Source organism: Cricetulus griseus, chromosome 6 (genome assembly GCF_003668045.3).
Source record: "Cricetulus griseus strain 17A/GY chromosome 6, alternate assembly CriGri-PICRH-1.0, whole genome shotgun sequence".
Lineage (NCBI taxonomy): Eukaryota > Metazoa > Chordata > Mammalia > Rodentia > Cricetidae > Cricetulus > Cricetulus griseus.
The window spans coordinates 143,862,913-143,887,725 of record NC_048599.1 but is presented as its reverse complement, the minus strand read 5'-3'; the positions used below and the strand labels follow the sequence as shown (position 1 = coordinate 143,887,725).

At 48.5% G+C, this 24,813-nt stretch overlaps 1 protein-coding gene and 1 long non-coding RNA gene across 9 annotated transcripts in view; one reads left to right on the top strand and one right to left on the bottom strand.

Moving 5' to 3' along the window:
• Window positions 1–945, bottom strand: part of Prrc2b (proline rich coiled-coil 2B) — a 77,403-nt gene extending 76,458 nt beyond the window's left edge. For 3 of the 8 annotated variants that reach the window (XM_027423845.2, XM_027423848.2, XM_027423847.2), the window contains exon 1: window positions 770–942. The gene's annotated coding sequence lies outside the window, so the exon portion shown is untranslated. Of the gene's footprint in view, window positions 1–488; window positions 627–769 lie in introns of those variants that run through there. The other 5 variants (XM_027423849.2, XM_035446244.1, XM_035446245.1 and 2 more) reach the window with 4 other exon arrangements.
• On the top strand, window positions 207–24,689 carry LOC107978533. Its single transcript, XR_003486824.2, has 5 exons — window positions 207–352; window positions 21,928–22,046; window positions 22,324–22,409; window positions 22,831–23,021; window positions 23,141–24,689. It is a non-coding gene; the product is annotated as an uncharacterized LOC107978533 (long non-coding RNA).
• The last annotated feature ends 124 nt before the right edge of the window (window positions 24,690–24,813 follow it).

Here is a 24,813-nt window from a genome sequence, read left to right as displayed (position 1 = left end):
CACACCGAAAATATACGCTAACCTTTTCAGGAAAGAAAACCGCAGATGAAATTTAACTATACTGCAAAAGACGGGCTTTTATAAACGTTTCTCTCAGGCAGCCATTTAGCAAATGACACACTCCGGAGAGCATCGGCGCCCCCCTTCTCCCACTTCCTTCAAGCTCACCATTGCCGGGGGGTGGGGTGGGGTGGGGGGGACACAACGACACCTATTCTTGCCTAACAGTGGGCTTCGTCTGCCCATGATATTTACAAAGAAGAAAGGAAAGCAGCAGCGTCCACTTTTGTGCAGGTAGAGCCTCTCCAGAGAGGCCCACCACCTCAGCAGGACTGCATTTCTCTCTTAAAAGGTAGGCGAAGAAAAAAAACAAAAAACCATCAATCCGACAGGCCCCGAGCAGCGACATCCTGTTTATTATTAAACGTTTTTAGCAGCGGCTCCGGGTGCCGTGAAAACACCACCCCGCTTCCCGCAGCCGAACCCACCCGAGCCGGGGCGGCGCTCGGCCTGCGGTTCCGGGCGGCCTCGGGGTCTCGCGTCCCCCGCCCCGGCCTCCGAGGCCGCTGTCCCCAGACGCTGGAGAGCCCTCCGGCTCGATCCCGACGGCGATCCGATCCCGGCCCCGCCCGGCCCGCCGGCCTCCCGCCTGGCCGCGAGACACAACAATGGCGAGCTGGAGAGCGCCGACCAGGCCGCCCAGGCCGCAGGCCCCGCCAGCCGCAGAGCTCGGCAGTGGAGACAAAGCGCAGCCCCGGCCCCGGCCCACCTGGTCTGCGTCCGCGAGCGACGGGCCCGGCGATGGCGGTCGGGCGGCGGCCGGGCGCGGGGGCGGCGGATGGCGGCGGATTGCGCGGCGGCGGCGGCAGCGGCGGCGGCGGGGCTCGGCGCTCTGCGCTCCTGCCTCCTCCTCCCGCTCCTCGGCGCTCGCTGGAGCCTCGGCGCTGTGGCTCGCCGCCGCCTCCCGCCCGCGCTCGGCTCCCCGCCCCCCGCCGCCGCGCCGCCCCGCCTCCGCGCCGCCCCCGCCCGCCGCCCGCACGGTGGCCCGCGCAGCGCCCCCTGCCGCGTCGCCCCTGTCCCGGGAGGGAGGGTGCGGGAAGTAGGCTGGGCCGCGGTGCAGACAGCGAGCGGCTGCGGAAGAGAGGACCTCAATGGAGAGGGAGCTCGGGGACGCGGTGGCGAGGGACCTTGACGGAGAAGGGGCTTAGGTGGAGAGGAGGCTAGGTGGAGAAGGTGCCTAAATGAGAGAGACCTTGGAGGAAAGCGGGCCTAGGTGCAGAAGAGGCCTAGGTGAAGGATCTTGAGGGAAAAAGGCCTAGGTGGAGAGAGACCTTAATGGAGAAGGGACCTGGGTGGAAAGGAGCGGCAGTGAAGAGGACGGCTCAAATGGAGAACAAGTGGAGAAGGGACTGGGAGGAGAGCGGGTCCCAGCAGAGAGGGATCTTCATGGAGAGGGAGGGGATCCTGGTGGAGAGAGACCTCAATGGAGAGTGGGTTGAGGTAGATACCACCCCCAAGACGGAGAGGACCTCGATGGAGTGGGGAAGGGGGTCCTGAGAGAGGCCTGGGGGCACACTGGGAGGAGACCCCAGGGAGAGCTCTAGGGTGACCATGGGAAGGGGGGTGAGGAGGGCGCCCGCTCTAAAACGCAGGGGACACAGACCTGAGGCCTGGAGGGCAAGCAGGAGGGAGGGCTCAGAAAAGGGATTCGGCCTGGATCCTGCCCCCTGCACCCCCAGAGCGATAGAACCTCCTGCAGCCCGACAGCTCAGACTGTGTTAGGCGTCTGACGGATCAGGGAGAAGGTAGAAGGAGCACATTGTCGTTTCCATTCCATAACAAGTGCACAGTATAGACACTTCACCCCTTTTGTTTAAGATGTCGTAAACCACCCCTCTTGGGTGTTACCTTGTATTTGTGTGAATGCAAAACAAAAGGTCTGCGAGAAAGAATGGCTCCCCTCGTGGTTATTTGTGTGGTGCGAGGTGGGAGAGCTCTCCCGATTTAATTCCAGATACCCTGGCAATTAAAAATAAAATTCAAGAAACAAAAACAATAATGAAAAAGAATAGTTGGGGATATAGCTCAGTTGTAGAATTCATGGCTATTATGCAGGAGGCCGTGGGTTTGGTTACTGAAAAAAAAAAAAAAAAAAAAAAAGTAAGACCACAGACATACTTGGGCATTTTTCTGAACAGGCTAAATCCCAGCTCTGCTGTCATGCCCTATGTTAGTGGACTGGGTTTGTGTGATCTAATGCTAACTCCAGAGCACTTATTATTGCTCCGATTAACCGATAAGAAAAAAGAGGGACCAAGAGGGTACACAGAAGCTGTTCAACTGGGCCCCAGAAAGATTAGCCCATTTCAGTGGAACTAGGAATGCCAGGCCCAGTGCCCAGGGAGTGAGATTCTGGGGAGTTTTACAGCGTTTCTTATGCCTTCCCAATTTCACTGCTTTGTATCATGATCACTTTTATGTTATCTCCTCTTTAAAATAAACATGTCTATAATCCCAGCACTGGAGAAGCTGAAACAGGAGGACTTCTATTCATTTGAGACCAGACTGGGTTTCATTGTGAGTCTCAGGACAGCTCAGGCTACAAAGCAAGACCCTATTTCAAAAATAAGTAAGTAAAGCAGGGTGTGGTGGTGCAGACATGTATGGAATCCCAGCACTGAGGAGAGGGGAGCAATGGGATCAGAAATTCAAAGTCATCCTATGATGAGATGGGAGACAGAGACAGAAACTTCTGGAACAGATACCCTGGGATGTGCAACAGAGAACAAGGTACAAGGCAAGGATAGAAGACACCTAACGTTACTCCTACCCTCTGACTTCTGCATGTGTATGGCTCACACACTTTTACAGAGAAACACTTGGATACGCACACTGGCCACATGTGGCCACTGAGCATTTGATATGTGGCCAGGATGATGACTTTTCAATTTTTTCATTTTTGGCTATTTGCGACAGGGTCTCTCTATAGAGCCCCAACTGTCCTGAAACTTTTCTATGTAGACCAGACTGGCTTTGAACTCATAGAGAATGGCCTGCTTCTTTCTTCCGAGTGCTGGTGAATGGTATTTATTATTTAGTGTGTTAAATAAAATATACAGTTGTTCCACAGTGGGGTAATAATGGGTCTAGGGCTTCTTAAAAACACCAAAATCCTTCCAGGACAGCCTCCAAAGCCACAGAGAAACCCTGTCTCGAAAAACCAAACCAAACAAACAAAAAAACAAAAACAAAAAAACACCAAAATCCAAAGATACTTCAGTCTCCTGTATAAAATGTCAAGATAAATTTACCTGTGACTTACACATAGCCTCCTTTATCCTCACCACTTTCAGATCACTCTTACCACACACTACACCTCAAGAGTGATGTAAATAGTTGCTCTGCCTTGTTGCCTGGGGAATAATGGCAGGAATAAAAGTTTGTTCATGCCTACCATGGATGCAAATTTTTCTCTCTCCCTTCCTTCCTTCCTTCCTTTCTTTCTTTCTTTCTTTCTTTCTTTCTTTCTTTCTTGAAATAGGGTCTCACTTCGTAGTCCAGGCTGACCTTGAACACAGCAATCCTCCTGCCTCAGGCTCCCCAGTGTTGAGATTACAGATGTGAGCCAGCCACCATGCCTAGCTTCTCTGAAGGCTTTTCATCCTCAGTGGGTTGAATCGGAGAGCGTGGGACCTGTGGATACATACAGCCAACTGTATAGCTAAAATTCATTTTATATCATGGACTCTTAGCCAATCTTACAAAGATCCTGTGATTATATTGAGGCACCTAAACAATCCAGGATCCTTAACTGAATCGTATCTGACCACTGCCAGTGGGGGTCGCTTTATTGTGCCTGCTACAGTCTGCCTTTCTTCTCTGCCTAATGGGAAGAGCAGCAGTGCCTGTCTTATGGCTGCTTGGTGAGGGTTAATGAGAGAATCCAGGGCTGGGGGTGTCTGTAGCTCAGTTGGTCTAGCATACACAAAGCCCTAGGTTTGGTTCTCAGCACTGAAAGAGCTACACACCTGTAACCCCAGGGCTTGGGAGGTGCGAGAGGAACATCAGGAATCCATGTCATCGGGTAACCTAGACCGCCTCTGACTACAGACCGCTACAGTGGTTACCTAGAAAGCACTGATTCACCAAGTCAGGCAGGTCTGCCAGCTGTTGACAGATGTGATGCTTTAAAAGTCCTATCTGTTGGGCCAAGGATATGGCTCAGTTGGTAAAGTGCCTGCCTCCTTTTTTTTAAGATTTTATTTATTTATTATGTATACAACATTCTGCTTCCGTGTATATCTGCACACCAGAAGAGGGCATCTCATAATGGATGGTTGTGAGCCACCATGTGGTTGCTGGGAATTGAACTCAGGCCTGCCTCTTTTTTTGTTTGTTTGTTTGTTTTTCAAGACAGGGTTTCTCTGTGTAGCTTTGGAACCTGTCCTGGAGCTTGCTCTGGAGACCAGGCTGGTCTTGAACTCACAGAGATCCTCCTGCCTCTGCCTCCCGAGTGCTGGGATTAAAGGTGTGCGCCACCAACGCCCGGCCAAGTGCCTGCCTCTTAAGAGAACTTGAATTCGGTTTCCTAGCAGCCATGTAAAAAAGCTGATGGCATATCTGTAACCCAGCACTGGGAGGGGAGAGAGAAGGCTCTATGGATGGAATTCTTCAGCCAGCCAGCCAGCCAGCCAGCCAGCCAACTGAGTAAAAGGTATTTGATATAGACCCCTGGCCTCCACAGCACATGCAGGCATGGTACTCACACCCCACCCCCTCACACACACAGACTCACACCATCGTATTTGTTAGTGCTCCACTCTCAGAAAAAAATTGAATTGTTAGTTGAGATCACTATGTGGAAGCTTCACATTCTCCAAAACTCTAGCTTGTGCTTGAAATGTCACCTGTTATCATTGCCAATACTAGCCATTGCTTCCTTTGAAATGAGTCTACTCAGATCTGTGTTGTTTTGAGGCAGGGTCTCTGGCTGGTCACAAACTTACTATGTAGCCAAAGATGGCCTTACTCTCCACATCCTCCTTTGTCCCCCTTTCAAGTGCCAGGATTATAGGTGTGCACCACCCCATCCATCTTGCAAATAGCAATGTTTAAATCAAAATATTCTAACAATCCAACCCAAAGATATACTTATATACTGAGAAATAATGGTAGGAAAATAGCATTTTTCCATAATTAAACCATCATATTTCTATAAGAGCAGGCATTTTTATATGGCCAATTAAAAGCACTGCAATTCTGCTGGGTGCAATTGTGCACACCTTTATTCTCAGCACTCGAGAGGCAGAGGCAAGTGGATCTCTGTGAGTTCAAGTCCAGTCTGGTCTACAAAGCAAGTTCTAGGATACCCAGGTGTCATGATATATTATTTATGACTTATTAAAGCTTGTCTGAGGATTCAGAAAGCAAAATCAGCCACAAACCATAGAAGCCAGGTACACACCTTTAATCCAGGGACTCAAGATTAAAAGGTAGATGGATCTCTGTTAGTTGAAGGCCACACTGAGCTGCATGAAATTGATTCCTAAAGAGAAACAATTCACACAAAAATGATCTCAGCACTTGGGATCACACATCTATTCTCAGGACTCATGAGAGGTATTTAAGACAGGAACAGGGTCTCAGAGCTGGCATTCATTCTCCAGCCACATTGAGGATAGGAAGACATTGAACTCTCAGGATTCTCTCCAGTCATGCTGAGGAGAGGCAGCAGTCTGAGGCTTGGTGAAGAGCTTATGGATCAGCCCTTTCAACCTGAGGTAGAGATAAGAGCTAGTGGCCACCTGCTTTGCTTTTCTGATCTTCAGCTTGAAGCTTGAACCCCAATATCTGTCTCAAAAATAGATTAGATAGATAGATTGATTGATTGATAGATATTGGATGGATGGATGGATAGATAAAAGACGGCTTTGTAAACCGGGCATTGGTGGCCCACACCTTTAATCCCAGCATTCGGGAGGCAGAGGCAGGCAGATCTCTGTGAGTTCAAGACCAGCCTGGTCTCCAGAGCGAGTACCAGGATAGGCTCCAAAGCTACACAGAGAAACCCTGTCTCGAAAAACCAAAAAAAAAAAAAAAAAAAAGAGACGCTTTGTAGTGGGTTTTGTAGTGTCTTTGAGGCTTGGTAAAAGGTCAATGCTATATCAATAATTGTCATCCATATTGCTTAGGGAAGAGAAGACAGCATGTGTTTCTGGAAGACATAAGCTTTGTCCCTACATTTTTCTAGTCCTGGCTAATTGACTGTTGGAGAAGGACCTGCAGGCATGGTCACTGCACTCCTTTGTGCCACAGAAATGCCTTTCCTATATTGTGTCTCACGGAATATTTAAGGATTGTGTCCCCCAGGCTGAGCTTTAATGAAAGCATTTGTACCTTTTCATCCAGCACATTCCTAAGAAAATCTGGCTTCTCTGCTGCCTGGAGAAAACCTAGTGATAAAGAACAACACAGTGACTTGCATGGTTCCCCGTCACTGCTTTGACTCATGGAAAGGCACCAGCTGCTTTCCCCATGATTGCTTTTGCAACACAGAGACAAATCAGTTGTTTTAAAATGGAATCAAGGACTGCAGGGATGGCTCAGTGGATAAAGTGACCACATGAGCATGAGGACTGAGTTTGAATTCCCAGCACCCACTGACATGTTGAGTGAGCATGTGGCCCACCTGAAATCCCAGCATGCAAGGGTGAAGACGGTTGCCAGAGCAAAGTAGCTGACCAGACTCACTGAGCTTGAAAGCTCAGTTGTTCAGTGAGATAGCCTCCCTCAAAATATAAGGTGGAGTAGGGAGCACTTTCATCCCAGCACTTAGGATGCACAGGAAGCCAAGCCTTTATGAGTCTGAGGCCAAGCTGGTCTCCATGGTGAGTTCCAGGCCATCTAGGGCTACATAATAAAACCCTGCTTAAAAAGGAAACAGACCGCCGGGCGTTGGTGGCGCACTCCTTTAATCCCAGCATTCGGGAGGCAGAGGCAGGCAGATCTCTGTGAGTTCGAGACCAGCATGGTCTATAAGAGCAAGTTCCAGGACAGGCTCCAAAGCCACAGAGAAACCCTGTCTCGAAAAAAAAAAAAAAAAAAAGGAAACAGACCAATGGGGGAAGACATCTGATGTCAATCTCTGGCTTCCCTGACATGTACACATATGTGCACGCATACACACACACATGCAAACACTTGTGCATACACATATACATACCACATAGACTTTGGGAAGAAGGAATTATTTACCCTGAAAGTGGAGAACAGCTCAATCAGTTGTTCACTGGTCCTGTCTCTTACAGAAGTTTCTCAATAAATGTTTCAAGATTCCTTTTTTTTTTTTTTCCTCTCTGTGCACAGTACTGGGGAATGAATGGAACTCAGAGCTTCTCCTGCACTGGGCAAGTAAGTGCTGTACTTCTGAGCTTCAGGCCAGCCTCTATGTTGTGACTCTTGAACCGTGACTTTCTCCTCCTGAGCTTACTACATGCCTATTTCTGCTCAGCACTTTCCATGCATCATTTCCTTAAGCACCAAGCCATGGACTCGAGATCAGAGAGGCTCAATAGCCCAGCCATCTCTTCTCTTTTAATTATGGCATCCGTTTTAAACGGATGCCATACCTGAATATGTACTTGAGACTGCATTTGTTTTTAGTTTGTTTTATTTTATGATCAAGTCTTGTGTAGCCTAGACTGGCCTTAAACTTACTGAGTAGTGAGCTGTGACCTTGAATTCCTGATCCTCCATCCACGTCCTCATGCTGGGATTATAGGTCTATGCCACAATGTCCAGTTTAGTGGAGTTTTAATGTCACTATTTTAGAGTCTAGCAAGATGGCATGTACCTGTAATACTGGCCAAAGCCTGGACAACATAGCAAGATCCTGTCTCCAGAAACCCCAAATCTGTGTTTGTAGAGGTCCCAGGGCTGAGTGGCTCATTATTGCTATCCCAGGAGCCTTGCTGTGTGGACCAGGGTCACTCACAATGGTTGTCTAGGTTACTCTTCAAAGACTTGAAGGCTATTTTTGTAGAAACAACAGGCTCTTTTTTGGACCCTGAGCAGGTGTCCCTTGGTGACTTCTTTGATTCAGGGAGCTGAAAACTCTGTCCTCAGATTGTGCTTAGACCTCCATTTTCTGCAAATGTACCCTGAGGAGCCTTGAAGACTACTTAGTGACGCAAAGCCCACTGCAGCACCTCACCTCCAACTGACAGATACCTCAAACCACTGTGTCTCTTTATCCCATAAATACCCCTTCATCCTGTCCTCAGGGAGGCATATTTGAGTAGTGTTCTTTCCTCGCCACGCCTGGCCACCTCCTGAATAAAGCCTCATTGGCTTTTGCAAACCCAGTCTTTTAGATGATTGGCGTCCTGCCCGGCAGGCCTGAGTCAATGACACAATCAGATCCAAGAGTCTGCCCTGTGTTGTGTGATTTCAAAACTTGTGCTCTTAATCACTGGGACAGACTGAATGTATTTGCTGGCATGGATTGAGGCAACATGAGGAAAATGAGGGCTGGAGGTATGGCTCAGTGGTAGAGTGCTTGCCTAGCATATGTGAGGCCCTGGGTTTAATCTACAGCACACCTTTACCAGCATTCTTGGGACGGGCCTGGGCCCTAGGAACACCAGCAAGATAGGCTGAGCCACTCATCATCAACTGGCCAATTACACACACAAGCAAAAGTGGCAAGGAAGAATTATTCAATGTGGCCATATTGGGAAGTGGATAAATAGGTTCAGTGACTTGCTCTCTCTAGCTCAGGATCTAGAGAGGAGCTTCAGGTTTAAACACAGGGCCAGAGTTATAAATAACTAAACAATCTAGGTCAAAGTGCAGCCCTGCCCATCCCTGACCCACTGTTTCTCTAGTCTCTCCTGCAAGGTGTTCCGACAAGTTGTAAGAACTATCTGAAACCTCTTCCTGGGAGACAAGCTACCCTTCGAGTTGGCACCAGGGTTCATCTCTCCTCTCAACATGGATTCCCTGGAAAACTGCAATTTCTTGGGGATGATTGTATCAATAGTCGGATAGCCAAAAGGAAGGGTACAAGGCCCCTTTAGAGTATCTTTGTTCCTTCCAGCACAGTTACAGCTCACCATACCCAGATAATAATTAAAAGAAAATTTAAGGAAAGTCTGTGAAGTTCCAGTCACTCAGCTGACCTTATGAATCCATTGTAACCTCATGGAGCCAGACATGGAGCCGGGACAGTCTCAGGCCCACCTGGGTACAGCAGCTAAAGTCAGGATGGGTGTATGTACTTTTAAGTCACTGAATCACAATCACAAAGGACTGATGCTGCTGCAATACAGTCCTTCCACACCCCAAGCACAAACAATCACCACAGGGGGAATGACAAACCAGGGGGGCCCAGGTGTGCATCAGAAATAATGAGATGATAGCGTTCCCTAGGCAATGTCCCCGCAGGTCAGGGACCTGCCGAGTTCCAGCCAGCCCTGTGAGCAATGCGTTCCCCAGATGCCTGGCTCTGGCCTCAGCCCTCAGAGGATGTTGCAGCTCCTAGTATTTTCAAAGGAGGATTAACCAGTGAAATACCAGACAGCTTGGCTAAGTCTCAGGCCAAGCTTCTGGAATGCGTATGATCCTTGTTGACAATTTTAGCCTTAGCTCTTACCTGTTCCATTTTTACCCACGATCTTTCCCTGCCCTCTGGACCTCTGCGTGGTCTAAATTCTTCCCATTCACTGTAACTCGCTTTGCATGGGTGTATCCTATTCAACTCAATGCTCAGGACTCGGCTTGCATGTGTCTGTTTTAGAACAGTTCCCTGTGGGCACCCATCTCCAAATTACCATGGTAAGGTTTTTTTTCTGACCTTCCTCCCTTGTTCAACAACTGGACTGGTCCTTCACTTAACTGCTTAGGGGACTGCAGATTGCAGTCTGGGGTGTGCGCTGGAGAAAGAGGAGATGAGGGCTGTGACATTATCATCATTCTTTGTGTATTATGTAGGCATTGGGCTGAACATGTTCATACAAACTCATTTGATCCTCACAAAAACCTAGAGACAGCTGCTGTTAACACCTTCATTCTAGAGAAGAAATTGTACAAAAGGGTTACATTTACATGTCTTGCTTGAAATAGCTAAGAGTGTATGTTCAGGGCCTGGCCCAGGCAGTCTGTCTCCAGGGCTCACACACACATTTGCCAGGCGCCTGCCTCTCTCTACCGACAATAAAACAAAGTCTCCAAAGTGAGGCGCTACTACCCTGGGGAGACTGCTAAGGGTTCCTTTGGGATAAACGGAGGAAACATGATCTTTCTATTTCTGATTATCTAGTCTAAAAAAAATCAGAGCGAGGTTACACTTCACTAATATACAGCATACAGCCTGACCAGGGAGTCCTCCCTCAGCTAAGGATCAATCTGTGTAAATCCATATTAGTACCATTTAATATTGCTCTGTTTTCCTCAGGGAACCAAGCAGGCAGGCATCTGTTGCAGTGTTCGCTAAGTGGATCAGTGCCCTAGACGTTTTTGTTCTATTTAAACTAATGCTCACAGAGTGGACGAAATTTCAAAAATTCACACCCACAAGGGTGTGGTTGGTGATGCTCGCCTATAATCTCTGAAGTAAGGAGGTGAAGGTAGAAAGATCAGTTCAAGATCATCCACGGACACACAATAAGTTCGAAGCCAGTCTAGGCTTCATGAGACCGTGTCTCAGAAAATCAAACAAACAAAAAAAGATTCACGCAATGCACTAAACATGGGTCACAAAAACCAGGTACAGACATGCTAGGGACGCCCCAGCCTCCTCGCGCATGCTCAGGTTCGTCGGTCACCGCGGGTAGGGTGGGGCATTGGAGCCACATCCCTTTCCTTTCCCCGACCCCACCCTCACCTCCACCTCCATCCCCCCCACCCCCACCCCCCACCCCCACCCGGAGTTTGTCTGCCTCACGTTGTGATTGGGCGAGCTATGGTCGGAGGCGAGCGACTGGGTGTAGATTCCGCCTCTCGCCCAGAAGCCATCTCCGATTGGCTGAGATGCCCTGATGCTCTCTGAGGTCATTCGTACTGCGACAGAGTCTGCAGTGTAGGGGGCCAGCGGCCCCAGGTGTTGGCTGGCTGCTCTGCCTGTGCTCTCAGGACTCACCAGGTTTCCTCTGACCTAGTGAGCAAACGGGAGCAGCCAGTCTCATGCAGAAAAAAGACACTGGGGAGTCTACCCTGTGTTTTTGAGACAGGGTCTTTCACTCAAGCCGCGCTCTGTCTGGACTAACTCTGCTCCGCAGCGAGCCCGAATCCTCCTCCTGTTCCCGCCTTCCCTCTCTGGAGTTTGCCACCGTGCATTGGGCCTGGAGATGGAACGCAGGCCCTCGAGCTCTCATGGCAAGCCGTTTTCCCACTGAACTCTTGCCCCTGGTCCCACTCATCAAAGACCAGTTGTGACCCCCTGCTTGGTCTGTTAACTCATCTCTGGTGGCAAGAGGGATTCAGGAAAGATCCAGGAAAAGTGATCAGGAGAAATATCTGCGAAGTTGATCTGAAGTTATGAGACGTATAGAAAGCAATCCTGCCCCAAACACAGTTTTTTACATTGCAAGACAGGGTTTCTCTGTGTAACCCTGGCTGTCCTGGAACAGGTTGGTTGACCAAGCTGGCCTCAAACTCAAAGAAAAGAATGGGAAATGAATTTGAATAGACAGTTCACAGAAGATACATAGATGTCTAATGGGCACACACAAAAATGCTGGTTACCTGGCCGGGCGGTGGTGGAGCACTCCTTTAGTCCTAGCACTCGGGAGGCAGAGGCAGGCGGATCTCTGTGAGTTCGAGACCACCCTGGTCTACAGAATGAGTTCCAGGACAGCCTCCAAAGCCACAGAGAAACCCTGCCTTGAAAAACAAAAATGCCGGTTACCAGGAGTCACCAGGGGAATGAAAACCAAAGCCACTTTTATATTTTGTGTATGTGTGTGGGCACGTGCTCCATAGAGGATAACTTTTAGGAGTTGGTTCTCTCCTTCCACCATGGGGATCAAATTCGGGTCTTCAGGCTTGGCAGCAGGTGCTTTATGCCCTGGACTATCTTGCTTGCCCCGAGCCCTGCTGGTAACAATAGAAAATGACATAAGCCAGGGCTGGGAGGCAACCTCAGTGGGTAAAGTGTTTGTTGTACAAGCGTGAGGAACTGAATAGGTTTACCAGCACAAATGTAAGGAACTCCGTGTCCCTAAGTAACCTGGAGCTGGGGGCAGGGTACAGAGACAGAAGGGTCCCCAGAGCTTACTGGAAAGCCAGTTTAGCCAATTGTGAGCTCCAGGTTCAGTAAGAGATCCTGTCTCAAAAAAATGAAGAAGAAGAAAAAAAATGGAGTGGAAGGGCTGGCAAAGCGGCTGAGTGTTTTGCAGCACTTGTTGCCTTTGTGGGGTATCGTCGGTGATTTTTGGACCACCAGCTCTCAAATAGTGACACAAGACTTCTTGTCAATTATGAAAGCTTGGCCTTAGCTTAGGCTTGTTTCCAACTAGCTCTTACAACTTAAATTAACATATTTATATTATTTTTTTTTCCGAGACAGGGTTGCTCTCTGTAGCTTTGGAGCCTATCCTGGCACTCGCTCTGGAGACCAGGCTGGCCTCGAACTCACAGAGATCCACCTGCCTCTGCCTCCCGAGTGCTGGGATTAAAGGCGTGCTCCAGCACCGCCCGGCTTAAATTAACATGCCACATACTGAACACTCTGAGTCTGGCTAGCTTAATCCTGCACATGCCTCAGATTCTTCCCAGGGTTCCTCTATCTCCCCAGAAGTCCCACCTATTCTCTCCTTCCTAGCAATTGGCCATTCCACTCTTTACCAGACCATTTAGAAAGTGTCTTAGGCAGAGATGCATCTTCACAGTGTACAAAAAGATTTTCCCACAACAGCGTGGGACCTGGGTTCTATTCCTACTACACACATGGTGGTTCACAACCATCCATACCTCCAGTCCCAGGGGATCTGATGCCTCTCCTGATCTTCGAAGGCAGCAGGCATGATCATGACACACATACATACAGGCAGACAAAATACTCGTGCACAGAAATAAGTCTAAAAATAAAAAGGTAGAGAGCTATTAAGGAAGGCATCTAAGGTTGACCTGTGGCCTCCACAAGTACATTTATCAAAGTGGACCACATGTCCTCAGAGAAATGAGAATACTTATACACAAATGTTTATAACAGCTGTAAACAGGAAAAACACCCCCCCAAAAGGTGTGATATCCCCATTGATCCCCAACACGTGTGTGTTGTTACTGGACCTACGTAGGGATTGGGTGGGTATAACTGAAGGTCTTGACATAAGCGGCGATCTTGAATGATCCCAGCAAACCCGGTGGAATCCTCAAATGTGACAGTAGATGCAGAATGTGATGGTCAAGCTCTTTAAAGATGGGGAAGGGACTGTGAGCCAAGGGACTGGTGATAAACTCACAGCACTTTGAATCTCTAAAGAAGTAGGCTGAGTGCAAGAAGCCAGGTATTGGGAGGAGGGATAGAGGAGGGGTGTCACAAATGGTCTGAGGAAAAAACACGAGGGGCTAAAGAGATGCCTCAGAGGTTAAGAGCATTGACCATTAAGAGCATTAAGAGCATTCCCAAGGTCCTAAGTTCAAATCCCAGCAACAAAATAGTGGCTCACAACCATCTATAATGATATCTGGTGCCCTCTTCTGGCCTGCAGGTGTACATGCAGGCAGAACACTATACATAATAAAATAAATCTTTAAACAAACAAAAAAAGAAAACATGTAAAGGTGTCTTAGTTAGAGCTACTGTTGCTGTGATGAAACACCATGACCAAAGAAACTTGGGGAGAAAACAGTTTATTTGGCTTGCACTTCTATATCACTGTTCATCACTGAAAGGAGTCAGGACAGGAACTCAAGCAGGGCAGGAACCTGGGGGCAGGAGCTGACGCAGAGGCCATAGAGGGGTGATGCTTAGTGGCTTGCTTCCCATGGCTTGGTCAGTCTGCTTTCTTATAGAACCCAGGACCACCAGCCCAGGGATGGACTGGGCCCTCCCCCATAGATCACTAAATTAGAAAATGCCCCACAGGTTTGCCTATAGTCTGATCTTAACGGAGGCATTCTCCACCCCCGCCCCCCAACCAGGGTTTCTCTGTGTAACAGCACTGGCTGACCTGGAACTAGCTATGTAGACCAACCAGGCTGGCTCTGAACTCAGAGAGATCTGCCTGCCTCTGCCTCCTGAGTGCTGGGATTGAAGGCGTGTGCCACTTTTTCTCAATTTTTTGTGAGGCATTTTCTCAATTGAGGCATTTTTCTCAATTGAGGTTTCCTCTTCTCAGATGACTTTAGCATGTGTCAAGTTAACATAAAACTAGCCAGAACAGAGGGTAGTAAAATTCTTATCCTGGGGCTGAGGAGATGATGGCTCAATGGGTATAAGAACACTTGCTGAGCAAGCATGAAATCTTGAGTTCAAGTCCCCAGTAACAATGTAAAAAGTGGGATAGGACACTCTGTGCCTGTAACCCCATTGCTGTGAGGACTGAAACTATATTTTGATCATATTTATGTCATGCTCTTTCCCCTGACTCCTCCCAGGTCCTCTTTCCCTAGCCCTCCCAACTTGTGGGTTTGATAACCCACAGACTCTAATTTGGGTTACCCATATACTCCTGGGTGTTGTGCCATCCACTGGAGCATGGGTATCATCAGTCTCTCCACGCTCTAAGCTGGAATACTGACTGGCTTAATCTTCTGCAGAAAGCCACATTTGCTGAAAGTACACCTTTTGTATAGTAGTTCTATTGTGTCTAGAAGACACTGTTTCACCCTGGTATTTCCCAACCTCTGGATCTTATAATCTTTGCTCTCCCTCTCTCAGTAGACCCTGAGCCTTGTGGAGGAGTTGGTATGATGCAGGTGTCCCATTTGTAGTTGAGCACTGCACAGACAGACAATCTCTGCACTTGGACCAGTTGTCCTTTGCACACCTTTGCACCATCCTTTGCACAAAGAAACATCTCTGTTGAGGTCAGCTGCACTAATCTATGACTGTAATTTGATAGCAATTTATTATTGGGTTGGGTTTATCTTTTTTTTTTTTGAGACAGGGTCTCACTATGTAGCCTTGGAACTTACTATGTGGAGCAGGCTGGTCTTGAACTCACAGGGATTCTCCTGGCTTTGCCTCACCAGTGCTAGGATTAAAGGAATGTGCCATCACACCTTGTTTTTTTTTAGAGATAGGAATTTAGAAGGCAGTTTGATATTATATTTATTCAGCCAAATAATGGTAGTATGTTCACCCCTGGGTCCTATGAGCTTCCCAACCATGTGTTTTTAGTCAGATTTACAGTACCAGGCATGTGTTTTCCCCTGTGGATCAGGCCTTAAATCCACCCGGAAAGTGGTTGGTTACCCCCATAACATTCATACCACCATTGCACCTATGAGCTTGTCTTGCCATGATGATCATTGTTGTAGCTCACAGGGCCCACTGATCTGCAGGAGTATTGATGACTCCCTTCATCCCCAGGAGCCTGAGCAGCACCGTCTGGTGCTATGATGTCTAGCAAGCATGGAAGAAGCTTTCCTGTGACCAAGGTGTGTGGTGTTTTCAACATCATCGAGTGATGGTGACAAACAAGATCAGTGGCAATGTCCTGTATTGTTTTGGGAGTCTCTGAGATTGCCCCAACCAACTGCTTGAGGGGAGGCATCTCATACCGGGCACTGGGCTTTTTATTTGGCAACCTATGGCTTCTTGGGGAAATATTATTCTCTGTAGATACCAGGGATAGAACTCAGGCCACCTGTCGTAGCAAGAAGTGGCTTTTCCTGATGGGACATTTCACTGGGCTTGATATTATTGCTACTATTTATTTATTTATTTTTTTTGAGACAGGGTTTCTTTGTGTAGCCTTGGCTGTCCTGGAACTCACTCTGTAGACCAGGCTGGCCCCCAACTCACAGAGATCCTGCTGCCTCTGCCTTCTGAGTGCAGGGATTTTTTTTTTTTTTAAAGATTTTATTTATTTATTATGTATACAGTCTTCTGCCTGCATGCCAGCAGAGGGCACCAGATCTCATTCAAGGTGGTTGTGAGCCACCATGTGGTTGCCGGAAATTGAACTCAGGACCTGTGGAAGAACAGTCAGTGCTCTTAACCGATGAGCCATCTCTCCAGCCCCTGAGTGCAGGGATTAAAGGCGTGCACCACCCTGCCTGGCTGATATTATTTTTTGTTTTTGTTTTTCAAGATGGGGTTTCTTTTTGTGTTGCCAGATATTTGCTCACACTGTGAACCCCAAGATTTCATTAGTTAGATAAAATCAACCATAGGTAGAGAGGTGGAGCAAGCAGCCAGTTGATAGGAACAAATTATCGAGAATAAGAGGAAGCCAGGAGGGTGGAGAGAGACCCACAGGAAATAGAAGGGCGGGACATTCAGTTGGAGGAGTTTTTTTTTTCAGACAATGTAGGAGAAACTATTTTTCTGAGATGACAGCTGAAATGGAAGGTCACCCGGCTGCTTTCTCTGTCTCTCTGAGCTAGCAGGTTTTTACCCCAGCATCTGGTTCCCTAATCTTTATTGGTAAAATAAAAGAATAGAGACTTAGTTAAAACATTTTTCTTCCCACGGAGAGGTGGCAGTGGCAGCTGTGGAGACGCAGTCAGAAGCTGAAGCAGCAGTAGGATCAGGTGCAGTTGCTGTGCTGCGGATAAAAAGCAACATCTCTGTAGCTCTGGCTGTCCTGGAACTCACACTGTAGTCCAGACTGGCCTCGAACTCACAGAGATTCGCCTGCCTCTGCTTCCTGAGCAGAGTTCTGGGATGAAAGGTGTGCACCACCACTGCCTAGCTGATCTTGATATTCTTAATAGAAAAGCAGAAACTGATGCACCCGTGGGGATGATTTGTTTTCCTTTGTGATAAAACACACTTGTAGTAAAAAAACAAAACAAAACTAAACAAAGAACTGAAAACAACAAAACAGTAACATAAAGAAACAACAACAAAGCCAGGCTGTGGTGTCACACACCTTTAGTCTCAGCACTCAGGAGGCAGAGGCAGGCGGATCTCTGTGAGTTCGAAACCATCCTGGTCTACAAGAGCGAGTTCCAGGACAGCCTCCAAAGCCACAGAGAAGCCCTGTCTTGAAAAACAAACAAACGAAAGAAAGAAAGAAAGAAAGAAAAAGAAACAACAACAACAATCTGTTAAGGACCTGAAATTCCCATCTTTTTCATCAGCAAATGTTGAAAGCTGGCAGAGCCAGACTGTCACACATCCTCCATCAGCAGACAGGGCACCACACAGATGCTACAGATGGTACTGGCATGGACTGCTTTTGCCAGTTTTTTTATTTAATTTTTCATTTTGATTTTGAAACAGAATCTTTACTATGTAGCCCAGGCTGGTTTGCCTCAGCCTTGAGAGTGCTGGGATTGCACATGTGAGATATCCCAGTCTCATGTAGCTCTGGCTGGCCTCAGACTCAATGTGAATTTAAGGAAGACATTAAGTTTCCAATCCTCCTGCCTCCGTCTCCTGAGTGCTGCTGGTGTTACAGGTGTGCACAACCCACGTAGATAAGACCTTACATATTTAATACAGTGCGTTATCCCTGAACAAATGGCAAAAATTAAGTTCAACATTTCTAGACCAATATGGCTGTTAATTTCTGTACAATGCCAACTCAACACGGTAAACTGTGATACTTTTTTCCAAAGTTGACAGCACAGCTAAAGTTTCCAAAAATTCAAATTATATATATATATATATATATTTATATATATATATAAAAAGACCAATAATAGCAGTATGTTATGCATCAATAGCAGCAACAGCTTTTCCAGGTTCTGCAGTCATTTGAACAAAATTGTAGAGACATCCAGCATACTCCATTAAAAAAATAAAAACACAATCCCAGAAAACAGCACAGTTCTGTTACTCTTGTGGTACCTGGCACCATTTTTTTTAAAAAAAAATAGCTCAGGAACCACATTTTTTTTTCCTTTTTCTTTTTTCAAGACAGGGTTTCTCTGTGTAGCCCTGGCTGTCCTGGAACTCACTCTGCAGACTGGGTTGACCTCGAACTCACAGAGGTTCACTTACCTCTGCCTCTCAAGTGCTGTGATTAAAGGTGTGTACCACCACCGTCTGGCTTCTGTCCCCTGTCTTTAAACTCACCTATAATGGAGATTCCAACCTTCCACACACAGTATTTGCATCTTACCCTGCCCCGTGCGTTTCTTTGGAAGGGCCCTTTCTTGCCGTCCAGGTTCTGTGAGATTTTCCTCTACTTCTCTAGTCAGCAGGTACAAATGTTCCACTGTTAGCGCCTGATGCGCCTTCACCTGCGTACCCTAAATCTCCAGCGAACAAACAAACACCTTTCCTGGGCCCTGGGAGATGATTGCTATGCTATATCTGAGGCTAGCCAGTAGGGGGTGTCACAGACCTATATTTGTCCCTTCACTGGGCGCTAAAGATCTGGAAGGAGGGTTCGCTAGGTTGTCTCTGGGCTCTCCACGGGAACACAGAGCCTGGGTACAGGAAGCGAGCTCAGGGGAAAGAGTACGGTCTGGACACAGGAGGAGCAGGCAGAACTGCGCGTTTAAGGTCAGCCTGGCCTACAGCAAAAGGTTCCAGGGTGTTATGGGGCTCTAGCATTCGGAGGCAAAAGCAGGATAGCAAGTTCAAGGCTAGCCAGGGCTACACGGTGAGACGAGAAAGAGAGAGACTTAGCTGGCAGACTGCTTGCTACACAAGCTTGAAGACCTGGGTTTGGATGCCCAAACACCTGCGTGATAGCCGGGTGCTACAGCGTGTGTCTGTAACCTCCACACTGGTGCCGGGGTGGGGTAGAGACAAGCAACTCTCTGGGGTTTGCTGTCCCTACTTGGGCCCCATTCGTCCTGCCCTTCCTGGTCCCCTACCCTAACCATCTCCAGCCCAGGGACTGGGTGGGTTGCCTTTACCGCAGCTGCTCTTCCCTAGATAATCCAACCATTTTGGTTACCTCCCTCTCCCCTTTGTTCTTCCCGCTTCCGGTCTCCTCACATGGCTTAGAGGCCTGTCCTCTGTGGACTTTCCCAGACGCCCCTGCCTCTGTCTATGCTCTCCGGCACATTTCCTCCATGAAACCAGTGACATCAACTACCCCTGGCCTTAACACACACACACACAGTCATCTGTACACACATATACAACTCACAGAGTTAAGGAAAGGCTGCCTAAGTTTGAATTTCCATAAGAGAAATTTATATTAACTCAGGAGGCTTTTAATTTTATTTTGAATGCTCTTATTGCATTGCAAGGGTTAGGGTGCTGTGTTTTAGTTTGGTAGGGACTCTGTACCATAAATTGTGTAGCTTAAACAACAGAAATGTATTGCCTCGAAGTTGGGGTAATCAGAAGTTCAAGGCTAAGGTGTGATCAGAGCCTTGTTCCCTCTGAAGACCCAGGGCAGGGCTGTCTCTATCTCCTCTGGAAGCCTCTGGCTCCATTCCTTGGCTGGTGAATGTACCTCTGCTGTCTTCCAGCTGTCCAGACCACCTTCCTCCTGTGCCTTTATGCCTCTTCTCTCTGCATGTGTCTGCTCTGTGCCCCTGCCCAGTGTGTTTTCAGTTGTCTCTGTCTTTCTCCACCTGATTTTAATTAATTTTCAAGGCAGGGTCTCTCTGTGTAGACCCTGCTGTCCTGGAACTCACTCTGTAGGCCAGGCTGGCCTTGAACTCAGAGATCTGCCTGCCTCTGCCTCCCAAGTGCTGGGATTAGAGATTATTATTGCTCCTGGCTTTTACACAGGTGGCAACGGTCTGAACTCAGGTCCTCACACTTTCATACTTGCACTTTGCCCACTGAGCAGTGCCCCAGCCCTAACTTTACTTGTTCTTTTTGTTGGGACTGAGCCTAGAACCCTGGGCCTAGTGTGAGCTTTTTTTTTTTTATCAATAAAGCCTCAGAGCTGCTGTCTCCTAGTCTTCCTTCCATGTTTAATTATTTGTGTGTGAATGTGTTCCAGCCATAATGCCTGTGTGTGGGTCAGAGAACAACTGATGGGAGCTCCTTCCCCATGTGGATCCTAGGGATAGAACTCAGGTTGGCAGGCTTGATGGCAAACACACCACTTACCTGCTGTTCTGCCAGATCCTGCCTTTTTTTTTTTATCTTTTTCAAATAAAGATAGTGATCTTAGTAAGCTAGGACCATCCTGATGACCTTATTGCAGCTTCACTAAGGCTGTAAAGACAAAAATAAGGTAACATTTGGGGGCTTAGGGCTAGGATCCCAATGCGTCTACTTTAAGGGATGCACAGTTTGACTGATAGCAGTCTGTAACAGAGGGCCAGACATGGGGAGTGGGCTAAACCCCCAGACCCAGGCCCAACATTGTGCCATCAGAGCAAAACAGTGTCCATCATATCTGTGCCTCACATCCTGGCCGAGGTCAGGATGGATGTACTTGTCTGGGTTGGAGGGTCAGGATCCCAAGCCTGGACTAGCTGGAGGTCCCTGTGCAGCACAAACAGACTGGGGCTAACGTAAAGGAGGTAGGTTTCAGACAGATAGCTGTGATTAGGCCAACTTCCTCAGGATGCAGGTGGGAAAACAGGTTAGCTTCAGCCACAGAGGGTAGTGGGGTCTGGGCTGGGCTTGGATGGGAGTTTCTGACACTGGTCCCCACAGCCACACAGTCCTGTGATCATTGCCATGCATCCTACCACAGTAATCATGACGTTTAGTCCTCTGTGTCTCTTTACCTCCTGTCCCTGGCCTCACTCCAGTCCTGATAACCTTGACTTACATGGGCTTTATGGCTTCCCAGACCCTCAAGGGCCCTCCTGTGCTTGTGCTTATCAGCTGTGGCCTCCCTGGCTGCCTCCTCCTGGCTCCTTCTGTCCCTCTCTCCCCAACACTTCTTCCCAAGGTCTCATGGCCTCTTTGCAGATAAAGACTCAGGAGTTCAGAGACCTTGTGGTTTGTCAAACAAATTTGAGTGCCAAGACCCCAGGGCTCATTTCAAGGGTGTCCAAACCAATCTGTCCGGTCGTTTGAGCTCCCAAAGGGAAGGGAGGGGGCCGTCTCCATTCCAGTCTTCTGTGCTATGCGTTCACGACAGAGACCTGGATCAGAAAGGACACCTTGTGGGGCTGAAGATGGTCTCAGTTGAAGAGTGTGGTCCTAGCACATAGGAGTCCAGAGTTCCACCCCAGTACCCAATAAGCCAGGACTCATCCCAAGAATGCCCAAACCACTCTGTCCAGGCTGTTAAGCTCCCAAAGTGATTGGAAGGGGGCATGATTGCATTTCCTATGATCCTATGCATTGGAAGGAGGAGGAGGAGGAGGAGGAGGAGGACGGAGGGAGGGTCGGCAATTCAAGGTCATCTGCAGCTAAATAGAGACTTGCAGGTCAGTCTGGGCTACAGGAGACCCTATCTCAAAAAAAAAAAAGCAAACAAAAAACAAAAACAAGCAGAAAAAAAAAAGAAACAGAAGGGAGAGAGGGAGGGAAAGAAAAAAAGAACAAAGAAATCAAAAAGAAAAAAAAAAAAGCAGGTGAGTCCACACAGGTAGGGCTTGCTACAACAACAACCCATGAACACTAGAGGGTGTGGGATGACAGAAACCCAGTCTAGAATGTGCTGACAGCCAGCTGTGTGGAGACCCAGAGATGTGGTTACAGGGATGACAAGATGTCAGTGCCACCCCCATCCCTATGAAAAAGCTGGGCATGGTGGCATACACCTTTAATTCCAGAAGAGGCAGGTGGATCTCTCTGATTTCGAGGCCAGCCTGGTTTACAGAGTGAGTTCCAGGGCAGCCAGGACTGCACAGAGAAACCCTGTTTAGGAAAACAAACAGATGTCAGTCCCAAGCTTTGCCCTTTGTGACGACTACTTCATTTTGTCCTCACAGCAAAACCAGAAATGAGAAGCCTCAGTGAGATTCCCCATTTTACAGTGAGAAACAAGCACGGTGTGTGCACTCTGTACATCGGAAACCAGAGCCTGAAGTTGAACTTGGGTCCTTTCCAGGTGGGTCTCTTAAGCCCCTTGAGACCTATGAAGGACTGCTCAGAGGTGGGGAGGGGAGTCCACCCCTATGCTTCCTTCTAGAGTTGGGGGGGCGGCTCTGGGGCAGCAGGGGGCTGGGGAGGAGGAAATGAGGAAGTAGCCAGGGGCTGTAGGACTAGCCATGGATACAGGGAGGCCCTGTCTGGAAGTCCTTTTGTAGCTTCTGGCAGGGTTGGTCCCCTGGGAACCTGCCAGGGCTATTAATAACCTGCTGAGTCAGGGGGCTCTTGAATTGCAGCATCACAAGACACAGAAGTCCTGGGGCAGCAGGGACACTTTTGACACCTCCCACCTGTATGTCCACCTCAGGCTGTGCCCTCCATGGTAAGTAGAGACCAGTACCCCACTCAGGGCTGTCCCCAGACAGCACCCTTAAGAGCTCTGGTGCTAAGGTACAAGAATTATTCTCCTAGAAATTGCTGTGCAGAGGGCCTGCTGTGTGCCCACACCTGTCCTGGAAGCCAGGGTCCTATGACTCAGCTCACCACCTGCCTACCCAGGGCCCCAGCCATAGCTGGGTGGACTTCACTAGGGGCCCTGTGCTTAAGCCATTGGAGGCACATAACATTAGGTTCCAGGGACTCTGGTCACTCTGGGTAGGTGCTAGTTGATGGGGACAAGGAATTCACATGGGTCAGCTGTAACAGTAGTTGGGTCAGCAGGGAAGAAAGCAGATGCAAGGCAAGGGGGAAGGATCGGATCCCCCAGAGAATGGCTCTCAGCTCTGGCTGCTTGGCCTTTGTAGCCTTTCCTGCCCCAGACTCCAGGAACTTGCCCAACTCTCTGCCACATTCCTGGCATGGCTGTTGCAGAACTTCCGGTGGCCTTGTAAGAACAGGATCACTCTTTGGCCACCTGGCCCTTGGAATTCCAACATTGCTCTGTGAAAGCTGGGGAGACTGACACCTACAGAACAAAGCTACCTGATACTAAGGGGTAAGATGGGCTTTGAACTCAAGCCTAAACTGATTCCAGAACTCATACTCACATATCCATTCATCATCATTTTAATTATTAATAATTATTAATTAAGAATAATAATTATTGTATTCCAGGCTGGCCTCAAATCCACTATGCAGCCAGGGATGACTGAACCTCTGACCTCCAGCCCCAGCTCCTGAGTGCTGTTTTATGAGGTATGAGGAATCAAACCCAGGACTTCTTCATGCATGTGAGCACTCTGTCAACTGAGTTATACCCCAGGCCCTCATTTATTTTTTTTCAGCTAGATCTCACTCTTTGGCTCAGGATAGTTTCGAACTTGAGATCATTCTGCCTCTGCCACCCAAAACGCTGCCGTTCCTGGCCTGTGCCACTAGTCCCAGAAGATCACTGCTGTTTAACTCGGTTGTTCTGGTGGTGTGTGTGTAGGATTTGATCACACCTGGCGTGCTCCTCTTTACACTTCTGGCTTCTCACACTGGGACCCTTTGGAGACTTTGTCTTCCTCCCCCTCCTCCCTCTACACCACACAGGACACAGCCCATGCTAAGCTTCCTGCACATGTGATCAAGGTCTGGGCCTCTTTCTCAGCTCTGGTCCAGAGCTGGTGAGCAAGGCTTCAGGACCAAGGCCCCTGCAGAGCCCTTATCATCCAGCCCCACACATCCCAGAGAGCCTGGGATGGGCAGCCCACCCTGATCCCAGCCCCACACAAACCCTGTTATCAGGGGACACATTCCAACCCATGCTCTGTCCTCTTGCACTGGGTAAGATAGAGCCTGTTGTCTTCCGGCCAAGTGGGAAGGGGCACAGGAAAGCAGAGGTTATCTCAGCAGGAAGCCACACTGCTGGGCTGTTTCTTCAACCAGCTTGAGAAAACACCTTGGGGCTGCCCTTTTGGGCCAGCCTCAGCCAGAAGGTAGCTGGCTCGGGACCCCTGCTGGGGCTGAGGTCAGGAGGCTATGTGTCTGTTCCCAGGAACCAGGAGGTGGCTTCCCTGACCTGGGGAGGCTCCTGAACACTTTTCTCCGGGCCTGGCTTGTCCCTACACCCAGGAAGCACGTGGTCTGTGGGAGGGTCCTCAGCACAGCTAGTGAAGGTGCAGAGCAGGGCTGCTTAGTGGAAAGTTTAGAGTCATGAATCAGAGCCTCAATTTTATCATACTTTTCTTTTCTTTTGACAGGGTCTCTCATTTGTTGTTCTTGCTGTCCTGGAGCTTGCTCTATAGACCAGGCTGGCCTCCAACTCTCAGAGAGGCACCTGCCTCTGCCTCTGCCTCCCAAGTGCTGGAATAAAAGGCATATGCCACTATGCTGAGCTTCAGTTTTCTTAAACTTAAGTTATGAACAATGGACGATCATGTCTTAGGTATCAGTGTCTTGAGGGGCTTAGTATAGAGTCTGGTACCTAGGCTGGATGTGGAGGCACAAACCTATAATCCCAACACTTGTGAGGCAGAGGTGGGTTCCTCTCTGTGAGTTAGAGGTCAGCCTGGTCTACACATAACAAGTTTAGGATATCCAGGGAGACAGAGTGAGACCCTGTCTTGGGGGATGGTGGGAGAGGGAGCTGGGTGTGTTGATGCACAGCTATAATCTGAGCACTTAAGAGATTTGAAGAAAAATCTCAAATTTTTGAGATGGTGGTGGCGCATGCCTTTAATCCCAGCACTTGAGAGGCAGAGGCAGGCAGATTTCTGTGAGGCCAGTCTGGTCTACAGAGCTATTTCCAGGCCAGCTAGGGCTGTCTCAAACAAACAAACAAAACCCAAACAAACAAAAAAGAG